Source organism: Pan troglodytes, chromosome 16 (genome assembly GCF_028858775.2).
Source record: "Pan troglodytes isolate AG18354 chromosome 16, NHGRI_mPanTro3-v2.0_pri, whole genome shotgun sequence".
In the NCBI taxonomy this organism is placed as follows: Eukaryota; Metazoa; Chordata; class Mammalia; order Primates; family Hominidae; genus Pan; species Pan troglodytes.
In genome coordinates this window covers 61,154,353-61,169,038 of record NC_072414.2, presented here as the reverse complement: position 1 = coordinate 61,169,038, position 14,686 = coordinate 61,154,353, and the positions used below count along the sequence as shown (strand labels likewise).

At 43.2% G+C, this 14,686-nt stretch overlaps 1 protein-coding gene and 1 pseudogene across 1 annotated transcript in view; both read right to left on the bottom strand.

The window, feature by feature from the left end:
* The window catches only part of GLCE (glucuronic acid epimerase), a 111,654-nt gene extending 106,888 nt beyond the window's left edge, over nucleotides 1-4,766 (bottom strand). Inside the window, exon 1 of the mRNA XM_001174876.6 lies at nucleotides 4,678-4,766. The gene's annotated coding sequence lies outside the window, so the exon portion shown is untranslated. The remainder of the gene's footprint in view (nucleotides 1-4,677) is intronic.
* Nucleotides 1-4,816, bottom strand: part of LOC129137141 (histone-lysine N-methyltransferase SETMAR-like) — a 49,862-nt pseudogene extending 45,046 nt beyond the window's left edge.
* Nucleotides 4,817-14,686: the final 9,870 nt, after the last annotated feature.

Here is a 14,686-nt window from a genome sequence, read left to right as displayed (position 1 = left end):
TAAACAGTGGAGAGAACATATGTGAAGGCTCTGAGTCAGGAAACAGTATGGCTCATTCAGTAAACTGCTCGTATTAGTACAAGTGCAGCTTTAGATTTATGGTGGTGGAAATGCATAAGATTAGTCAGATGATGAAAGGCCTTGTAACGATAGAGAGTTGGGCTGATAAAGTATGGGCTTTAAGAAAGAAGGGCAGGGAGAGAGAGCATCAGGAAGAGAAGAATAGCTAGTGGATGCTGGGCTTTATACCTGGGTGATGGGATGATCTGTGCAGTAAATCACTATGGCACATGTTTACCTGTGTCACAAACCTGCCCATTCTGCACATGTGCCCCTGAACTTAAAAGAAAAGTTGAAAGATAAATAAATAAATCTCAGTAACATTTCTAAGAAAGAAAGAGAAAGAAGAGAGAAAAGAAACAAGAAAAGAAGCAATGAATAGATTTGCACTTCAGAAAAAATCACCTTGGCAGTAATGTAAGGATGGATTAAAGGGGGTCAAGTCTGGAGGCAACCACTAGAGACCTCATTCTATATCCAGAGTTAAGTAAGGACATATTATTATATAGATAATCTACTACAGAACCAGGGATCGGAACTAAAAATAATAATGCTTTAACAGATAAAGCTAAATTATCCAAAGAAAATCATTCACCTTCATGAATCTATATTCTGGAATTAAATACTTGCCATGTACCTTTAAAAAGAAGAGGCTTCTAAAATTAGGTATAATATGTAAAAATTACATGGAACTAGTTGTTTCTTGAGAACTAGCTACTCTTAAGGTATCTCTTCCTTTTTGTACATACAATACTTCAGACTTGCAACATAAAAACTCTAAGTGTGTGTATATGTATCTTTTTATACACATATTTTATATATTATACATATTATATACATATATGACATATGTATATAACAACATACACATGTCGTATATGTATATATTAAAGCAAAAGTATATATTATATATAAAATGTATGTAAGTATAATTCATATATGTATATATGAAAACTGGGGCCCTGAAAGATTAAGGAATTATCCAAGGACACACCATGAGTAGCACAGTGAAGACTGGAATTCATGTCTTATGATTTCCTTTCTAGAAACTGCTTTAGTATATCATATTTATGATTCTAGAACTCTGAATGATAATTCAAAAGACACTTTGGTACTGTCATTTTCAGCAGTGTAATAATGAAACTATAAAATTACTTGTATGGTTCGTATGCTTCACAAGCAAAATATATCTATCAGATGTGTATATGTTTGACAAAAAGAAATTTCCTGAAGTCTGTACCACAATAAGAATACCTATTCCCCCACCCTATTCTCCTCTAGGAAATCTAAAAACTTCCTTTTGCAAACTCAGGAAACAATTAAATTTGATAAAAGAAAGTCCTAAAATTAATTTATCTTTACATAATTAAATATCCAACAAACTTAACATGTTTTAACATTTTACTTAGGTCTATGTCTTTTCTTATTTTGTTGTGCTACCCACCCCACCCTGCACACCCTTATAATTTTCAGATACTTGAAATACCCTTTTCCTTCATTAGTATACACGGGTGCAACTGGCAACACTGACAAAAGCCTTATAAATACTGTACATTTCACCATTTGCATAGTGACTGAAATGTTTTAATTTTAGGGTTTCTCTAACTTGTACTTAAAAGTAATGTCTGCTCATTGAAATAGATTCAAGTAATATAAAACTATAAAATTAAACCGCTCTCTTCTATGCCTCTGCAACTCCCTCCTGAAGAATCCAAACATGGTTAAGTCTGATGTGTATCCTTATAGGCTTTTGTATGCTTACGTAGCACAATCATCTACAAAGAGTCAACATACATTTAACACCTAAAACTCTACTGATTGTAATTTAATCTTTCTTTACTAATTCAGAAGGCAGTTAACTATTTTGCTTGGTTTCTTATTATCACAACACACATCAATTGTATCATCATTCAGGGGTTACTAAAAAAAGAGAGCTGAATCTTAAGTACCTTGTGTATTTCTTCCTTAGCAGTATCACAATTTTTAACTGTATTTATTTGTTTTCTTCCTCTCTCTGGACTTAAAGGGGAAAGTCACATGACAGCTTTAATCAGTGTACATCCAGCGCTGTGACACCTAGCAGGTAATCAAATATGTGTTGACTTATCAGTCTATGCCTTACTTAGAAATGATGAAAGCTGCTTTTTAGAAAAAAAAAAAGTTTCTGAAACCTGCTTAATTTGTTCTTCGTCTTTCTCTCAAAAAAAGGAAAAATAAGATCTGCTTACAGGTTTGGGGGCTGTCATTCCAACCAAATATCTGCTCAAGCAATCAGTTGTGATAGCTGTAAATGTCAACCAGGTATTTTGGTCTGAATAACAACAACAACAAAACTTATTTTAACCCCTTCAAAGTGTTAAATATTGCTGTGCGGGATTCCTTTGTTTTTCAAAATGATGTAAAATTCCAAAATTAAGTACATTATCCCTAATCTGTCTGGTTCTAAGATCAGAAAAAATGACATCTTTTAAAAAAAATTGTATCTAAGAGGCCTGGCATGGTGACTCACGCCTCTAAATCCCAGTACTTTGGGAAGCTGAGGCTGAAGGATCACTTGAGGCCAGGAGTTCAAGACCAGACTGGGCAACAGCGCAAGACCTTGTCTTTAATTAAATAAATAAATAAATAAAATTAGTGAGGCGTGGTGGCACGTGCGTGTAGTTCCAGCTCCTCTACTGGGGGTGGGGATGGGAAGCTGAACTGGGAGGGCTGCTTGAGCTTTGGAGGTCGAGGCTGCAGTGAGCCATGGTAGCGATGCTACAACCTAGCCTGGAAGGCGGAATAAGTCCCTGTTTCAAAAGAAACAAACCAAAAAACAAGAAAAAAAAACTGACACGAAGAAAAAGACTAAGGCAGGCAAAATTATTTGCTTTGGTATACTCAAATTTGTCTGTTAACGCCAGATTACATATTTACAGAACAGCTCTGAGTACGGACTTCACTGCCTGCCACATTAAATTTCATATACAGGCCTCTGTGATAGAGTAACTAACCAAAAGAAATGTCAGGCAAACACATAGGCTTTCTCACCTATACGCTGTTTTTTTCTTTTTTTTAACCAATACACACACATACAAGTCATTTTATTTAAATCCCACCTACGCCTACGCTAGTTACCAAAACCTCTGTAATATCCAAGGCTAAATACACTTTTACAATACAATGAAACTGTTAAGCAGAATTCTCTAAAAAAGCTCGATTAACCATCCTTACAGGTCACAGAAAACGCTTTTGCAGAGTTCTAGCTTTGGGATTTCAAATTCCATTGTTTTCTGGAGGCTGAATTTGACGTTATCCCTCTCTACAAATGCCTTTCAAAGGACAGAAAGAAGCCAGACAGAACACGCTTCCCTGCACTATCCGACTCTGCCTAACACTCACTCAGGCAAGACTTCAGAACAGATCTAATCATGCAGGATGAGCAAAGCAGACCACCACCTAGGAAAGCAAGCCAAAATCACAGTCTTCCCCACCCTCAACAGATTCCAGTTGCTCAGGAGCTGTATCCACGCTCAACCTGCGGACACCGGCCTCCTAAAGAACCTGCAGACCAAACGCCCACCTAAGGTGCTGCCACTCTAGCTCCCGGAGCTCCAGCGAGACCAGCGCGCCCCCACAGGGATCCCGGGGCAGAGAAAAGAAAACTGCAGAACAAACGCACTGCTTCTTCAACTAGGCAACAACACCGATCAATCCTCCAACTAAGCATTGAGTAAATCTCATCCAGAGAGAAGAGACCTGAACAAAAACGTTTCAGGATGCTGCCCAGCCTGCGCGGTAGCACTAAAGCCCTCTCCCGCCCTCAGCGGACCCAGCGCCTGCGGAGCCGCGCCCACCCCGAGAGACTGCCCGGGGGCCAGCTAACTCGCCCCGTCGCCCCCAAAAGACTGGAGACCATGCCAAGTTACCGCCCCGCTCCGGGCAAAGCAGAAACCCCGGCACAGACGCTGGTCGCCGCTACACACCCTCAGCCCCCAACAACCCCCCAAGGCGGCCCCGGCCCCAGCGGAACGGATACATCGCTCTCTCACCCGGAGACACCGATGAACAGACCCCTCTCCCCAGAACCCGGACACACTGCTTCTTCATCCCAGCAATGCGAAACGGACGCCCACGCTCGCTCAAAGAACCCCCAAGACCCCGATGATCTGCCTCCAGAGACAAGGTTTACACCGGTGTAAACCTTGCTAAACTGCATTCTCTGCCCCAAAGAGCTCGGGACCCGGGTAAAAAGACCCCTTGTCCCGGAACCCCGCTACACCACCTCCAAGAAGCTCAAGACCCTGATAAATCTCCCTCGACGTCAAAGACCTAGGACCCCGTGTGCCGCCACCCACCCCTACCCCAAGCCGGAAGAGCCCCCAGGATCCCTAATACATTGCCCCCTCACCTCGGGAGCTCCGGCACCCGCTACACCGCCCTTGGGCGCCCGCGCCCGGATCCCACTGCACCGCCTCCTCGCCCCCCGGACTCCCAAACCCCGCCAAGCCTCGCGCCCACCAGGCAGCGCCGCGCAGCCCCCAGAGCCGCCCCCGTCAGGAGCCCGCCTGCTCCGGCTGCTCAGTGTCCCCGCTCCCCGACCGCTCCTCAGCGGAGACGCGCTCCGGGCTTTCTAACCTGAGCAGCGTCGGAGGGCGAGCAGACACGGGAGCCCTGAGGAAGAGAAGGAGACAGCAGAGAAGGGGTGGCTCAGGCCTGCGGTGCCGCAGCTCCAGCCTCTCGGCAAGGAAGCGCTTGTGTGAGGAGAGCCCTCCCGCTCCGCGCGCAGCCGGGAGACCGAGCCACCGCCGTGCCCGCAGCTCTTCCCGCGAGATCCCAGCCACGGCAAGGGGCGGGGCCACGGCGGGGGGCGGTAGCGGCAGCTCCTCGAGTGACAGTCCTGGCAGCCTGTCGGCTGCAGGACGGGCGGCAGGACTCGGAGTCTACTACGACCAATTGTAAAAAAGGAAAGGTGATTCTCCCCGCCCCTTCTCCGCCCCTCTTCTTCTCCGCTCCTCCTTAATAAACTGTGAGCAAAGGTAGTAGTGACCAGAAGTAGTAGGAGGCAGTGTACTTTCGCGGTAAGGTAGCTCGAATGACGTGACGTGCTTGGCTTGTGTGTGGTCCTGCTAGGCCGCCGTAGATACACCTGGTTTGGGGAAGAGGCTGGTCTTCACACCGGTGTAAACCGAGGTGCGGTTACCCTTGGTTACAGCGCTGCCCGAAGTGCGCAGGGGATTCCCATCTTCCAGGTCGAAGGCCCACCCACTCCGGTTACCCGCGTCTAAACCTCCATTTAATTCCTTTCCCCGATTTGGGCCTCTCCTCCCTCTCCACCTCAAAACAGGGCACCATTGTTAAGATGCCCATGTTTTCCAAACCCCAACCCAGGACATCTGGTCTGACAAAGGACTCGTCTGATGACTGTATTTATTTCTACATACAGCCTTCCAGAAGAATGAAAAGCAAATCTCGAGTTACCAACATAACAAATTCCAAAATTAATGAAAAGTCGTACCTTTATAGACCCCAGTGCCCAGTAGTATTTGGCACACCCAGGGCACTGAATAATGTGAAAGGAATGAATTAAGACTGTTAAATATATGCAAATCTCGAGTTACCAACATAACAAATTCCAACATTACATGAAAAGTCGTACCTTTGTAGACCCCAGTGCCCAGTAGTATTTGGCACACCCAGGGCACTGAATAAGGTGAAAGGAATGAATTAAGACTGTTATACTTAAATATATTAAATCTGGACCTGGCCCCAGAAAATTCGGCTTTCCTAGCCTTTCCTCTATAATGTGAGCCAGTGGCTTCACCCTTAAATCCAGGCTCTTCATTATTTTGCCTATCCTGTACCTTCATTCATCTTACCCTCTTCACTCCCTCACCCACAGCAAGAAGTGCCCTTTCTCCTCAAGGTTAAATCTTGCACCTGTGCCCTGGATCCCAGCCATTCCCAGATTTTATTCAGCTATTCTTTCTTTCCCCATTATTAATTTCTTCCTCTAACCTAAATCTTTCTCCCACGAACATAGTCTCGCCCATCCTTTGAACAGAACAAAGCCACCCAATCTCTTCCACCCAAACTACCTTCTCCTTTCTCCTAGGAATCACACTTCTTGAGAAACATTATATTTGCTGCTGAGCACTGTGGCTCATGCCTGTAATCCCAGCACCTTGGGATGCCAAGGTGGGAGGATTGCTTGAGGCCAGGAGTTTGAAACCAGTCTGGGAACATAATGAGACTCCCCTGTATGCAAAAAATAAAAAATTAGCCGGGTGTGGTGGCACACACCTCTAGTCCCAGCTATTCGCGGTGGGAGAGGCGGGGTGCTGAGATGGGATGATCGCTTGAGTGTAGGAGGTTGAGGCTGCAGTGTACTGTGACCAAGCCACTGCACTCCAGCCTGGGCCACAGATTGAGGCCCTGTCTCTAAATAAATAAATAAAAGTATATTTGCTGTCTCCACTTTCTCATCTCTTATTTTTCCCACTACAGCGTTGCTTTTGCTCACACAATCTGCTATTCTTTCAATGGTTACAAAAGACCTCTTACCTTCTAGAAGAATGGTCTATTTTGGGGTATCTTTCTCATGACCTCTCTCAGCTTATTGACAATGCTGACATCTCTTCCCTTAGTAGCTGCCTAACTACATTCTCCTGATTCTTTGGCAACTCTTCTTTTTTTTTTTTTTTTCCCCTGTCCCTTGTCCTGGTTTGAAAACTTGCATATTTATGTCTCCTTATCTTATAGCCACACCTTGTGCATAATATGAAAAATGGCCACACACAGTTGCACACTTTGAGTGCCAATAAGTGGCTGAGACAAAAGCTGTTAGAAGAGTCCAGAGGAGGAGACATGGCTGTGAGGCTTGAGCTGGGTCATAACGAAACACTACGTTGGCCATATAAATGCAAGGCAGAAACGGAGGCCTTTCAGAGGAGAAAAATAATGTGAACCTGAGCACAGAGAAAAGGATGTGGGCTGAGCCTGGGCTGTAGGTCGACAGGTTTGACAGATAGAAGATTCCTGCAGAGAGTAGCGGGAGGCAAGATTAGAGAAAAATCAAATAGTAAAAGGCCTTAAAAATCAGGCCAAGCCGATTTGACTTGGATTCCATATTAAATGGGGAGCCGGGACCAATTTTAATATTTGTAGGGACCATGAGAAGGCTACACATGGAGACCCACATACCAAATGTCTAAATATGTGAAAGTTAAAAAGCTAACAAATGGAGTACTAAAAGCATTATATCCTTTCACCTTGACAAATATACTTTCATAACAACTTGGAAGACCCAGTTTGAATTGAGAATTCTGAGACTTCTCAGAGCTCCTTGCTGGAACAAGGCAGGTCAGAGAGAGCTGCTCCCCACATGGAGCAGCCTTTACCCTTTGCTTCCCATGGCCCCTTCAGCCCTACAGTGCCAGGTACCCTCCACTCCATGAACACACTAGCCCACATGTCCAAGCTCTGTCTTCACTTTCTCCCCTCCAAAACAGTCATTTCTTGGCTATTCCACAGGTCCAGGGGTGCATATCTCAGGATCTAGGGGAGAAGCCTATGCAGGCTCTGGAAGTGGCTCAGAGCCATTTGGGCAGGGAATACTGGCTCCTGGGTACCTGATGTGAGGTCTGAAGGGGTACAGTCACCTCCAGGTGGACACATTTCTTGGCTTAATGGACTCCTCAGATGTAGGAGCACAGCTGGGGAAGAGCCAGAGCAGAGCCTTTAAAGGGAAGCCCTGCCTGTCTGCATCTAAAGGTGGTAGCAGCAGAGCCACTGAATTTCTTGGTAGGGTAATGACATGTAGAGTTGATCTATACCTTGAAGTATAAATATGTGCATTTTCTGTTTCCCACCCCCTCTGCCTTTGCACGGGTATCTTAATAGCAAGAATGTACTGGAAAGACTCTATCCTTTTCTCCAATGCTCAATTTCATAAATTACACCATTCTATGTTTCCCTTGTTAATTAGTGCATCAGAAACCTGGTAGTCTCTAAATGTGAGAAAATAGAAAAGCTATGAAGTGCTCTCAGCCTGGAATCAAGCTTGAAACACTTACATTTGACTTCTAGATAAAAATGCTTTGGAAGTAGAAGCTTTTGGAGAGGCCCATTTGAAGGGTACACAGGCAGTAAGAGTACTCAAAAGGCAGTGAGCTGCCACGGAGGGGGGCACCCCTCTCGCCATCTGTCTTTATGGTGCGATGTTTCACTCTGTGGTCTGACAGTCATGCTCTGTTCCCGCAACCTCTCCATCTGGTACCAAGTGCTCCCTTCCTCATGTTTTGCACTTAGAGCCACCAAGGGGCCAGAACCACTATGGTCTCTGTTTTAGCTATCCAAGCCTAGAATTCTGCCTGTGGATCCTGCACGTCTCTCAGCAGTGCTGTAGATAATTTTAGTGTGAGGCTTTGGCACTTGCTTGATCCCAGAACTGGGATCTACTTGTAGCCTCACTGTCGCCATCTGTGACTGGCCTTTGCCAACCTGCAGAACAGAACTAGCTAGCTTCTTACTCAGGTCTTACCATCTGCTGCCTGCATTCTGACCTATTAGTCTGAGTGAGCACAGCCAAGCAGTTCTATCCCTGTTCAGAAGCCTTCCTGGTGTCCCATTCTCTGAGCACTCCCCAAGTAAAGCTACCTCCTGGCCACTGCATATTCACAAGGGCACAGAAGCCAGTATTGTTTGAAAATCTGGCTCTCTCAGACCGAATTTCCACTTCATCTTTTTAGAGCTTTGGGGACCACCTATTTTGTTAGGTTGGAAGCATGAAATTCTCTGTAAATTACCCCAAGACTGAGGGAACAGTACTTATCTGTCCATTTGCTGACTCCAGACTAAACCCCTGACCTTGATTGGTTTGTTCATCTGTTTGTGTTTTGCAGATAGCCAATCATAAAGGAGGGAAATCAAAAGAACAGTGGCAGTTTAAAAATATGTCCCCAAATTATTTGATATACCATCTCTCAAAAAGTAGGCCTCAATTCCCCTCACCCTGAGTATGGGCTACACCTAGTGACTCACTTCTAGCGAGTAGAATATGGACAAAGTGACTGCTTTTGAGACAAGGCCATAGGAGGCATTGCAGCTTCTTCCTTGGTCTCTCTCTTTGATCACTCATTCTGGAGGAAGCCAGCTGCCATGCCTTCAAGCAGGGGTCTCCATAAGCAAGAAACTTAGGCTTCCAGCCAATACCCATGTGAATGAGCCACCTTGAAAACCCCAGTCCAGCCCCAGCAAAGCCTTCAGATGACTACTGCCCCAGGCCAACACCTTGACATAATTTCATGAGACATCCTGAGCCAGAACCACCCAGCTAAACCTCTCCCAGATTCCACACAGAAAATGTGTGAGATAATACATGTTTATTGTTTAACACGTTTATTATGAAGCTACTTCATGTTGGGATCACTTTTTACATAGCAATAGATAGCTAATACAAGTGTTGAGTGTAGTTCAGTCTACTCTTATTCCTGGACAAAAGAGGTAAAAACTTACATCCTTCTAATCATCAGGCCCTAACATTATGTAAAGAGCAAAGGACAATGGCTCTGTAGCCATAACTCTTTACATCGGAAACTCAACTGCAACTGCACCAAAAGTAAGTAGAAGAAACCATTTCTTGGTGGAAACAAAGATTCCAGTGCCTTCAGACTTTCCAAAGCATCACAGCAATTAGAGATAACAATAACCGCAGAGCCATTTGGAGATAGTTAACAGTAGGTCTTGAGGAGCAGAGAAAACTTTGTCTCTCCAAACCTTAGAATGCTTCACAACCAGACTATTTTCATCTAGTCTTGTGGGAAAGTATGTTTTTATGAAAACAGAAGAGAAAACTCAAACATCCTCTTACCCATCCATATTAGCTAAGAATAAAAAGTTGAAAATTCCATCTATAAGGACTCTGTCAAAATAGAATTTACATCCTGACAACATTAAAGTGCCCATGTGAGAGCAAGAGGTGTTTGACAGCAAGAAGATTGAAATTCTTTCTGAATATAATACTATATTTCTGAAGTCTTATCATCGTGAATTAAAATTCAGTGAAAGAATGATTTCTTTATTAAATTAAAAATGAGCAAAATCCCCATAAAAAGGAGACCAGCTGGCTGAGTTATGTACATTGCCTGTATAACTTCATTTTACATTTATAAGAGCCATATAGATGGGCCATACATACAAAGAGTTGAATGATTTCCAAATTGACCAGGAGATAACTTATAGCTAAGAAAATATATTTGAGATACATTTGGAGCTCCATGATTCAAATGCCATAACACGGATGTGTTGACCTTCGATTTCCTTTAGCAGTGAGGGCAAATTTAAGTTTTTGAACTACACAATCCCAGAGAAAATCTGAGTCTTCCACCCTTCCCTCAACCCTTCATTCTGAAATATAATGAACAAATACTTATTGGATGACTCCTACGTGTAAGAATGCAAGTATAAGCTACAGATCTTGCCAGAAGCTGTAGGAAGAAGGAAGCAGATGGAGAGAGGACTTCCCCCAGAGATAGAAAAAACTTCCACTCCTGGAGCCCATGGGTGAGGTCAGCCTCATGGAACTGCATGAATGGAGCGTGAGACGTGGGTGGTTCCACAAAGGAAAACTGAGATACTGTTATCACAGGAATAGGTAAAATATCTCCGTTTTCCTTTGCGGGGGGTGGGGGAGAACTCATGCAGACTAAAGGAAAATTCGAAATACACAGTACCTTGCATGTATTAAGAGTAAGTTTTCTTTTTTACTTAGAGCGATTTGAGATCAGTCTCACCACTTGCACCTGAAAGAGTCCTAACACTAGTGGCCTGAGACTATTGCACAGAGAAGATGGAATATGAGTTGTTCTCTCAGAATATGAGTTGTTCTCTTAGAAGATGGAATATGAGTTTTATAAACAGAAGGATAGGAGGTGCTTCTGGATAGAGAAAATAATGTAAACAAAAGCTTAAAGTCAGTGAGTAAAAATATCTGGTGGAAGGAACAATTCATCTCAGAAAGGAAGTTAATATAGAAATAGAGGTCAGGATCAACATACAAAAGGGCTTAAAGAAGGCCAGGTGGAGTCTGAACTTTATTCTCTAGAGTCTGAACTTTATTCTGTAGCCAACTCCAATCCATCAGAGGCTTTTGAGCAGAAGAATGACCTGGTCAAACCAGAGTTTAGGGGAAGATTATTCTGGTATGATCTCATGAGCTGAAGTGGGGAAATCCTAGACATGAGACAATGAGGGCACAACCCAAGTACAGATTCTGTCCAAGATGGAATTACCTTCACAGTAGGTGACCACTCAGCAAGGCAGAGCTAATCAGCTTATTACCAAACTGCAAGGGGACTCTTGATGAAGTTTTGACTTTGAGATTTAGTATTTAAGATTGGTTATGTATACATTCCACAGATATTTACTATGAGCCCAGCACTCTGATAGATGTTTGATACAAAATAATAGACAAGACAGTGTGAAGACTAAAATTAATGAAGTATACTTCTGTGAAATAAATAACTAAGCACAACTATGAGAAGTGCTATGAAAATTACTTGTGCTCAAATGCCCATCAGTGATAGACTGGATAAAGAAAATGTGGCACATATACACCATGGAATACTATGTAGCCATTAAAAAGGATGAGTTCATGTCCTTGGCAGAGACATGAGTGAAGCTGGAAGCCATCATTCTCAGCAAACTAACGCAAGAACAGAAAACCAAACACCGCAGGTTCTCACTCATAAGTGGGAGTTGAACAATGAGAACACATGGACACAGGGAGGGGAACATCACACACCAGGGCCTGTCAGGGAGTGGGGGGCTAGGGGAGGGATAGCATTAGGAGAAATATCTAATGTTGATGTAAATGATGGGTTGATGGATGCAGCAAACCACCATGGCACGTGTATACCTGTGTAACAAACCTGCACGTTCTGCACATGTATCCCAGAACTTAAAGTATAATTTTTTAAAAAAAGAAAAAATAATAAAATTATGATGCTATCAGATCATATATCAGGGAGCCTAATCCCAGTCTCATTAAGTCCCTGAGAGTCAGTGAATGCTTGTCAGAAGAAGTAACATCCAAGATGAGACGTGAAGCAGGAGTAGGAGTTAGCACGGTGAAGGAGGTTGACAAGCAGAACACTCCAAGCAGAAGCATGCTAAGATTAGATGGTATTTTGATCAAAGATCTGACAAAATTCCAATGTGGCTTTCCTCCAATGACAAAGAAAGAGTCTAAAGAGTTAGGTAGGAGGCAGGATTATGCAGGGTCTTGTGTGCTATGGAAAAGGCTTTGGGACTTTATCCTAATAGCAATGTTGGCATGTTTTTCTGAGGTTGGTCAATTCCATTATCTGTTCTGATTATACATGAAAGCCAAGGAAAGGACCGATCTCTTGCATATTCCAAGTAGGTGGTCAACAGATGGTGTGACTCTGAGGTTTTGGAGAAGGGCTTCTACTTTGAAAATATCTCCCCTGCTTGCAAACTGATGTCTAAAATTTCTTGAACAGGGAATCATTTGATACAACAACGGAAGATTAAATTAAAGCAACTTACATTTGCACCAAAGTGCAAACAACTCACAGCTCAACTTTCCTGAGAATAGGTTTTGAGGTCACAGGGAAGTGGAGGACAGAAAGAAATATGATACCTAAAGTAGGAAGAAGAAAAGCTACAGAGAGGGAAAAGATGCACACAAAAGAACTACTAGTGGCACCAGAGAGAATACCTAATACGTCGTACGTGCTCATCAAATATTTGTAGGAAGAAATGAGAGAAAGGAAGAAATAGAGCTCATAGTTGTATCAAGACTTGCCTCCTATTTCGCATAAGCACACTGGCTCTTTTCTCCCTCAGCCCACACATATCATGTACTGAGAAGACTAAGGCCAAGTAAAATAGAGAACAGAGCACAAATCCATTTTCCAAGCCGAGGGTGGTGGTTCATACATGCAGTTCCAGCTACTGAGGAGGCTGAGGTGGGGGGATCACAGGAGTTCAAGGCTGCAGTGAGCTATGATTGTGCCACTGCACTCCAACCTAGGTGACAAAGTGAGACCCTGTCTCTAACATATACACTATACATATAAATTTTCCAAAAGGCCTCAGAATGCATAGTTTGTAACTTTCTATCCTGGGACTGTCCAATAAAACTCTGGCCTTGCCTTCCAATGAGAAAGACATCCTTGCTTTTAAAGTGTGTAACGAGAGAGAGAGAGAGAGAAACTTTTCCCCAGAAAGACTGGGAACCTGGAGAATGAACAGGGATGAAGCCCCATGAGACTGGTGGGCAGATAACCATGGGCAAACACTACATTTCTGTGCCTGCAAGGTGGAAGCCCAGCACCTAGATGGTGGTGACCCTCTGTCTCTGAGATCTCACTTGCAAAAGCCACTGCTTTTCTTCTGACATTTCTTTAGAAGCCCCCAGAACAAACTGTTCATTAGCAACACCCAAAGGTTTTATTTAAATGGCCATATTGAAGCATTATTATTGACCAACAGTCATCCATACCTGTAGACTTTTTCACGTATATTAGGGCAGAAAATTCTAAGAAAAACTGCTTTTGAGTAACTAAGAATGGTTTCTCTTTTTCTTACCATGCCATGCAAAAAACAAACCTCCTATTTTCCTTGTTCACATTTCAACTAAATATTTTTGCCATATTCTTATAAGCTTCTGCTGTCAGAATAAAAATACTTCTAAAATAGCTTAGTAAACTCACTGTGTTAATGGTAACTTGACCTTTCACTGATTTCAAATTAAACAACGGGGAAACAGTAAGTTGCCTTAATTAAAGCAGTATCTTCATTAAAGGTTATTAGATGAGTAAGAGGAGGGATCCCAGAAAATCAGCATGTTCTGTGGTCATAACAACCCTGGCATTTTGAAGGCAGTGTGATTGAAAGGTCTAAAATTGAATTTGGTGATTGGATATCTCTGCAAAATATGAACCATGTTAACAATGATTTCTTTTCCTCAGTGTGTTCTAAAGATTGTTTCCATGGTGATCTACATTGTTTTGTCTAAATTTTTTCTCATGCCATTTTCCCCCTCCATCTAGATATTTGCAAAGCACCTATCACTTGAGTATCTCTTCTCTGAACAAGTCCCCGGGAGAGGAAAAAGAATATTTCTTGGAAGAAATGAAAGGCTGCCACTTATCAAAAAGATCCCAGTTTGCATGATTATGTAGGGCTGGAGGTTCTCCCTAGGGGGGCTTCCCCCTGGGATCCACCTTCTGCTCAGGTGGTAGGAAGGCAAAAACCCTGGTCCCCATTTTCTGTGACTTCTGAAATTTCTTCTCAGGAGTCCAGTCATTTCCAGACTTTGGACTGAATGATAAGCTGGAGGGGGAGAAATAGGCTGGGTTGGAAAGAGATAGCACTTAGAAAACAGGTGTTCCACTGCGTAGCAGAGAAAATGCTACTTGTACACCAGATTTTTTCATTTTCCCCTGGCACTCAGGAAGACTTCATTTTCTAGGTGAGGTTAGGTACTAGTTTTAACCAGTGATGATGAAGTCAGAGCAATGAATACCACTTCTTGGTCAGCCCCTAAAAAATCTCCTGATATCTCCTTTGCTGTCTTGCCTCTCTCATCCACTGGCTGGCTGGATACAAAGGAACCAGT